Source organism: Myotis nattereri, assembly GCF_964212035.1.
Source record: "Myotis nattereri genome assembly, chromosome: 14".
Taxonomy (NCBI): domain Eukaryota; kingdom Metazoa; phylum Chordata; class Mammalia; order Chiroptera; family Vespertilionidae; genus Myotis; species Myotis nattereri.
Genome location: NC_138089.1, coordinates 32,597,556 through 32,604,963, shown reverse-complemented (window position 1 = coordinate 32,604,963; position 7,408 = coordinate 32,597,556).

Genomic DNA, 7,408 nt, shown 5'->3' with positions numbered 1-7,408 from the left:
ACTTCCTGATCATGTAGGTCCCTAGATCTGGGATTATTGACTTTGGAACTCTGGCCCCCAAACTCACACTGCTAATTTTCTTGCAGGGAAAAAGCCTGCATTGGGGGGCTGTGTGGCAGGGTGCAGGGCAGTGGGGGGGGGGCGGGGGGCGGGAGTTAAAAGTTAAAATCCCTCCTTAAACTTTCTGTGAGCACTAGGTGACGTGACTGCAGATAGATAGACACTTGAATAACACATCCTCCCCTTTACTCCTTAATTACATAAGTAAGCATGTACAGCATATATTTGCTATAAATTATGTTTCACCATGCAGGCCAGTATGTATTACTTTTAAGCAGCACAGCAAACCCCTTCGGTCCTCCCAAGTCTTCCCACTTTTTCCCTCCCCTTCCCCACCTTGATCCCTGTGGGATCCTCCCCACTCTCTCCCCCACCCCCACATCTGCCAAGAGCCTATTAAAGAAATAATTTCCCACCCTGCCCCCAACAGCACCACACACCTGGTAATAAATAATATGATCGTTGCCTAACAGGCACTCAGAAGAGCCCTATGATAAATAAGGAGACTTCCCATCTCTCCACAGGCTCTGCAGCGAGGGCTGGCGGAGGAGAGTTCCCTATTAAAGAACTCGCATAGCCACAGGCAAATTCTCTTCCTGCGTCTCCTTGTGGAGACCTTTTCTTAAAAGCTGAGATTGCTCTGATGGTTCAAGGTGCTATTGAGCTCTAACCAGGGACAATTACAAGACTCCAGTCGCAGCATCTGAGGCGATGCTTGTGTCTGATAAGGTTGCTGGAGAATAATGCAAAGGAGAGAGGCCCGATAATGGGTTGCTGAAAGGATGGGATGAGGCATCTTTGCCCAGAGCCTGAAGACAGAAGCAGCCTCCCCCTATCCCACCCCCAAATTCTTTTCCATTTTTATTGCATTAAAAAAACCACTCTCTAAACATGCACTTCAGAAATGATTTTTTTTCTAGCTCCAAGCTAGTAATACTCCTCACCAACTGATTTTTTTTTTTTATCATGAGAGGTTTTGAGAATAATTCTGCTTTTCTTGTTCAGTTTTTTCTCCTGTTTTCTATTGAGAAAACCAGAGAGGGAACAATTGCACTTTGTCCCTTCCCTTTCTGCAGTTGTATGGGTTGTTCCATAGAATTTTCTACCTTATCTTATTTTTGGTTTTCAAAACCTTTCACAAAAAACTAAAAAACAATAATCCCACAGCCATTCTTTCGTGGTATTTTCTATTTTTCTTTTTATTTTCTTGCCTGTGGTCTGTTGTCTTTGGGAGATATCTCTCTCTCTCTCTCTCTCTCTCTCTCTCTCTCTCTCTGTTAGAATTTGATGAAAGCAAATTTCCAGGATTAATTACATTTAGAAATTCAGGCCATTTCAGCAATCAACAAAAGATGTTAAATCAATCCAAAGACAGGTAAGCAACCAGGAGACAACAGGGGTTAGGGATATATGAGAGAGTTTGCTAGTCTGCCTTTCTCAGTGTGGTCGGAAGCCTAGATTTCCCTCCTGGACAAGGCAGAATCAGAATAGGTGCAGTGAAATAGTTTGGGGCTGTGACAACACAGTTGTAATTCCTCCATTTTTTTTTTTCTCTCATTCACTTTTAGACTCCGGGAGATGTACCATAGGGAAGGCCTAAGAGCTCTGACTGTGAATCAGAGACCTAATTCCTTCCAAGTGTGTATGTGTGTGTGAGCAGGGGGAGGGAGACAGCATCAGCAAACCCAGGCTGTCAGTCATGCGCTTCTCTTGCCCACTGTTTGAAGCCATTTCTCTGGGGGAATGAAATTAACATTGATACTTGCTCCTACCCAGAAGATTATTCAAGAACTAGTTGCTGACCTCAAAGAATGCAAGCTTGTGCCAAAATTAACACAGATAGATCAATAATAGATTAATAACCATATGTTACAGATGTCAGATGCTATTGAAACCCACAGTACCCGGAAAATGGTGAGGGCTTGGGTAGTTAGGGTCATCACTGAAGATAAAGTGAGAATTACCTGGGCTTTAAAAATAGCTCTTGTTGACCATGTGCTTCTGTTATGCCCAGAATTCAAGATCCCCAAGAAACCACGCCAGGGAGCCAGTCCGATGCAAAAGCATAAGGTCCTTTATTGAGTTAGCTAACCCGACCCGGGCCTCCAGTCGACGCAGCGACCGGAAACCGAGTGCTACTCACGAGAAAATCAGGGCTTTTAATAGTGAGGGGAGGGGAGCTGACTGTGGGCCCTCCAATTTGCCAGGCGCCAAGTTGGGTCTTGTTCCCAGGCGTGGCCAGCAGGGGCCTGGACCTCCGGGAAGAAGGCACTCCTCTGCCTCTGCCCCAACATGGAGGATCCAGGGCAAGATAGAGGGCATAGCCCTCGCCCTTTCATTCCCCCCTTGTCTTGGAACTTCTGGCTCAATCATGAGACAGACTGCACTTTTATTTCACCGTCGCTAGGGGCCCATAGTGAGCACACAGAACTATCAACTGAACTATTCTTATAAGCTTAACAAATGGTCCGGTGGAAGGGAAAGAAATCATTTTAGCTTTAACAACTTCTATTGAAATAGGATTTTTCTTCTTAAAATTCCTCCATGGCTATTAAAAAGCCAAATCAAGATTAATTTATTTACTGTCCTGATGTTTGCATAAACACAACAAGAATGGTAACTGACTACCTTTGCTGGAATTTCATGGTTGAACCTTAATGTGCCCCGTAGGGCCAGGAAGCCAAGCCATCCAGCTGCCATCAGGCCTGCCTGCAGTATCTGCTGAGTTAGGTGAATCCCTCACCTGTAGCAACTCCACCTGAGCCCACGCTCCATGCTTTAAGGCCCATCTCAGTAGCCCTCCTACTCGTTGCGGCCCAGAGTGTGTGGGGGTTCTGCAGGGATGCAGAGGCATCTTTACTGCTCCCCTTCTACTCTTACCAACCGCCAGTGATGGTAGGGCATGGGCCTGACGCTCCAGCGCCAGCCATTTTCAGGGCTCCCAGGCAGGATACCAGGCTTTCTTCGTGGCATTCTTAGTGGCTTCAAGTCTTTAGAGCTCAGACAGGGCTCTTTAAAACATGATACTCCAGTCAAAGTTTTCCGTTAATAAAACCACTATTAGGAACCAGTCTTACTGAATCTATGCAAAGACACGTACTTACTTAGCATTGCCAGATTTCGGAGGAATTACATAAGGAGAAAAACATACTGATTTACTCTAAGATTTTCTGACTTTCCTTGCTAATTTCTTTTCATGGATTTAAAACAAAACAGTAACCATGCCTCAGACTTTCTAGTCTAAACAGGCTTTTTCCAGCTTTACTACCCCTGACATGGGCATGGTGACTCAGGCCTGCAAGACAGTATTACAGGCTGTCAACTGTTAGCTGTCTCTCAACAGAGACCAAAACCTGATGGGCACCCTTCCCTGCCCAGTTGGGCACTTGTCCTCTTGGCAGCTAGACACCCTTTACTTTTGGGGGTCACCCCACACAGCTCCCTTCCAGGACAGCCAACATACATTCAAACCTGCAAAAGAATCAAAGGTTAATATAACATATCAATACAATGAAACATAATATTGGCATCATGGCCGCTTCAGGTAGCCAAATCTACCTCTAAACATGTGATCCTATAAATGGTCCTTGTCTCTTTGGAGCCATGTCCATGAAGATGCAGGCATTATCTAAGTGTATTACACAGTATTGTGGGGGCTCCTGGTGACAGGAGCGATCGCGAGTCATGTTACCAGCATCAGGCAGGTCAAGCACTCCGCAGCTTGAGCTTGAGCGGGTTGCGTTGATCTTGATCAATCGATGCTCCATTTGGTGATGAAGTCTCTCTGGATGGACCCAGGTCGTGACGCCGTCTACCTTGAGAGCGGTGGGGGTCTTCAGCACCACGGTGTAGGGACCCTTCTAACGTGGCTCTAGGGTCGCCCAGCAGTGCCTTCAGACGTAGACCCAATCCCCTGGTCTGTGCTGATGAGGAGTTGGGGTTGGGCTGGTCTCATAGATGGCGCAGAGGCACGGCCAAATGTCCTCGTGCGCCCTCTGGAGCCCTCTCAAGGAAAGAGATAGTTAAAGCGCCAGTCTCTGAGTCAGATTAGAACTTCAAAGTCCTGATGGCTTCTAGGTAACCCTGTTTATCAGTTACAACACTCTGCTTTTTGTCTTTCTACCAGTTCCCTTTGTGGCAGAGCAGCAACCAGGCCTCTTTCAAGGGAGTGCACCAGAAGTGGGTACATTTGACCAGCTTCATTCCCGCCCACCTTTACAGATTCTAAGGTCCATCGTTTTATTATTTAATTCAGCACAGGCAGGGGGAAGGGCCCATGGAATCTCTGCCCTGAGGAACTGTGAGCCCCACCCTTAAATGTCCCAATCAGACTAGAAAAGTCACAAATATCTTTTAAATCTACCCCAGAATTCTAAAATCCCAACCTAGCACAGAATATATTTCCACACTTACATAAACAAATACAGTCTTGGGATCTTGAGCAGGTAACAGGAACACCGCCCAAGTCCCCTGATGGGGGCCTGACAGGAACAGATGGGGGGGCCTCCCTTTCCCACGTCCCAGGATGGGATTCTTGACCTATGTCTCATCCAGATAGAAACGGTACTCATATTGAACAAGGAAATCAAGACTAAATAGACACGATAACTAGATACATTTCCCATTAAGAACTTTGAGGTGCATGCCACATTTATACCACAAAATACCAACAAATCAGTTTCAGTTGTGTCAAGATACAGAACAAGTCCCTGAACAGAGGCGGTAGAAAACTGCCTAGGAATGCTTCTTTTCCTATCTTTCTAAAAGATAGGCTAGATTCGAACCCTTAGCTAGTCTGAGTTTCGACTTCCCTCCGGAAGTCCCAGAGATGGTGAATACCATCTAGAAGCCATTCCTCCAGGTACAGGACAAGCCCTTAGAGATTCTTGATAATCTACATCAGTAATCCATTTATACAATCCCCTAAAAGTTAAAGAGGAAGGAAAGAACCATTCAATGTCCTTCAAGAGGATTAAACACATTGGATCCTCTGACGTTTCACTTAACATTTCTTTCTTTTTTTTTTTTTTTTTCTATCACACCAAGGCCATGCTTTCCAGGTAGCTAGAACTCTTAGCCTTAATTCTTAAGTGATTAGCAATACATTTTAAGGGACACAGAAAAAAGAAAAATCTTTCTTGGGTAACCTAGGTAAAACTTAGGAAAACATTTTCAACACTTAAAAACAGTTCTCAACATAATAGGATCTAGTCTTGACCATGGAATCAATTACTATTAATGTGTGTATGATATATGTATACTGTGGTTCTACTGAGAATTTTAGATATCTTTTAAAAATGTATCTATCTACAAGCCTTTTAAGAAATATGAGCTCTATTGTCGGCCCTTATAAAGCCAACTGCTCAAAACATTGGTCTATCATACCACTGAAATTATATTAAGACCGTGATTGCTAATTTATTAAGTATTAAATAAATCCGCGAGGCTAGCACACTTTTTGCCCCATCCGCATTTCCGCAGTAAAACTCCGCCTTAAAACTCCACCCCTGAAATTCCATCCTGCCCCAGTGAGCAGACACCCCCCTTGTGATTGGCCAAGTCAGAGGGCGGGGCTGTTCCAAGATGGCGGCCCCCAGGGGCACGGCAGGCCATGCGGCCAACATGGCGGCTGCCAAGTCAGGCAGCTCAAAGTGGCGGCTGTCTAAACTGTTCTCTAACAGAAAAGATGATTTCCTTATTCTCACAATAAACAAGGGAAGAGGAAACCAAAATTCCTAAAAGATAGATGGCCAACATTATATTGTAGACAAACAGAAATCTCATTAGCTGTTTATACCCTTTATAATTATCTTAAAGAATATTAAGTTTAAACTGGTTTTTGTATTAAAAATCTTCAGTTGAGGTCACAAAATCAATCCTCTCTTCTCAATCAGATTAATAAGCAAAGCCATTTTCAATTAACAGATTAACTTCTATCATTTAGACCTCATATTAGGCATATTTAGATCAACATTTCAGTATTATAAATTTCAATGCTTTTAGATGATTTGCACTTAAAAGTTTTAAGTTTCCAGCCAATAAGCCTGGCATAGCTGCTAAAATGGTCACAATTTTCCTGTTGGGGAAGTCAAGAAACAAAACCATATTCACATGCAAACTTGACCATCAACTTCCTGGTGGTACTTGCCTCAGGGCGGGAAATTTCAAAAGCTACTTTAAATGGCCTTGAGAAACCTGCCTGTATTTCTTTCTTAGGTTCAACTTCGCCATTTTTAATACCAAAACAGTCCCCAGTTTTTATTCTGTACACAGCAAAAAGTCAAGTCCAGCTCAAAACTATGCGCACTCGTTTTTAAACTGGCCTTTTCCCTTTACATGTGCACAGAAATCCCGGATGCATTTATAAATTTGTAAACGCTTTTCAATTACAAGAAGGATTTTAATTTTAGAATACTTGGGGAGGGGGTGACCTGTTTCCACAGACCCTCACTCAGGCAGCCGCCCGACCGCCACACAAAGGAGGGGTGAGAGCAGTCCCCCTCCCTCCACATTCATACACTTTCACCAGACATTCATTCAGAGTTTAAACAATCCATTCAATTCCTAACAACTTCCCCATTCCTGAGGGAGCTCTAAAGCCTTCCCCAATCTCCCCGAAATTATTAATCCAGCAAGTCCACAAAACAAAACGGAAACACAAACAACCAAAGGGCCCAAAAAAGTACAGCCTTCCAACTCCATGGAAGCAAAAAAAAACAAACAAACAAAACAAAACGAAATCCAGACGTTGGCTGCGCGCCAACCAGCAGGAGCGACCTGCCTTTTCTCAGATTGAGGGGTTCCTTACAGACCTTCCGACTCCGCGGAAGCAAAATTTCCCCTCTTCAGATGGAGGATTGGAGCGCCCGACTCCTCCTTGCCTGTCTCAGATTAAGGGGGTTCGTACAGACCTTCCGACTCCGCGGAAGCAAAGCTATACCCCTTCAGATGGAGGAGCGAGGCGTCCCTCGGCTCCTCCCACCTGTTGATCCCGTGCATCCACTCAGATCATTATTACAGGCATTTACAGGCATTTACAGATTTCAGAAGTGAGCTCACACTGGATAGATACACAGAACACACGACATCAACAAAACAAGAGACCTACTGCGGTCAGTCAGGCCCTCCGGACTGGGAGTCCATCGCTGGTTTTGGGGATCCCGGCGAGCCCCCAAAATGTTATGCCCAGAATTCAAGATCCCCAAGAAACCACGCCAGGGAGCCAGTCCGATGCAAAAGCATAAGGTCCTTTATTGAGTTAGCTAACCCGACCCGGGCCTCCAGTCGACGCAGCGACCGGAAACCGAGTGCTACTCATGAGAAAATCAGGGCTTTTAATAGTGAGGGG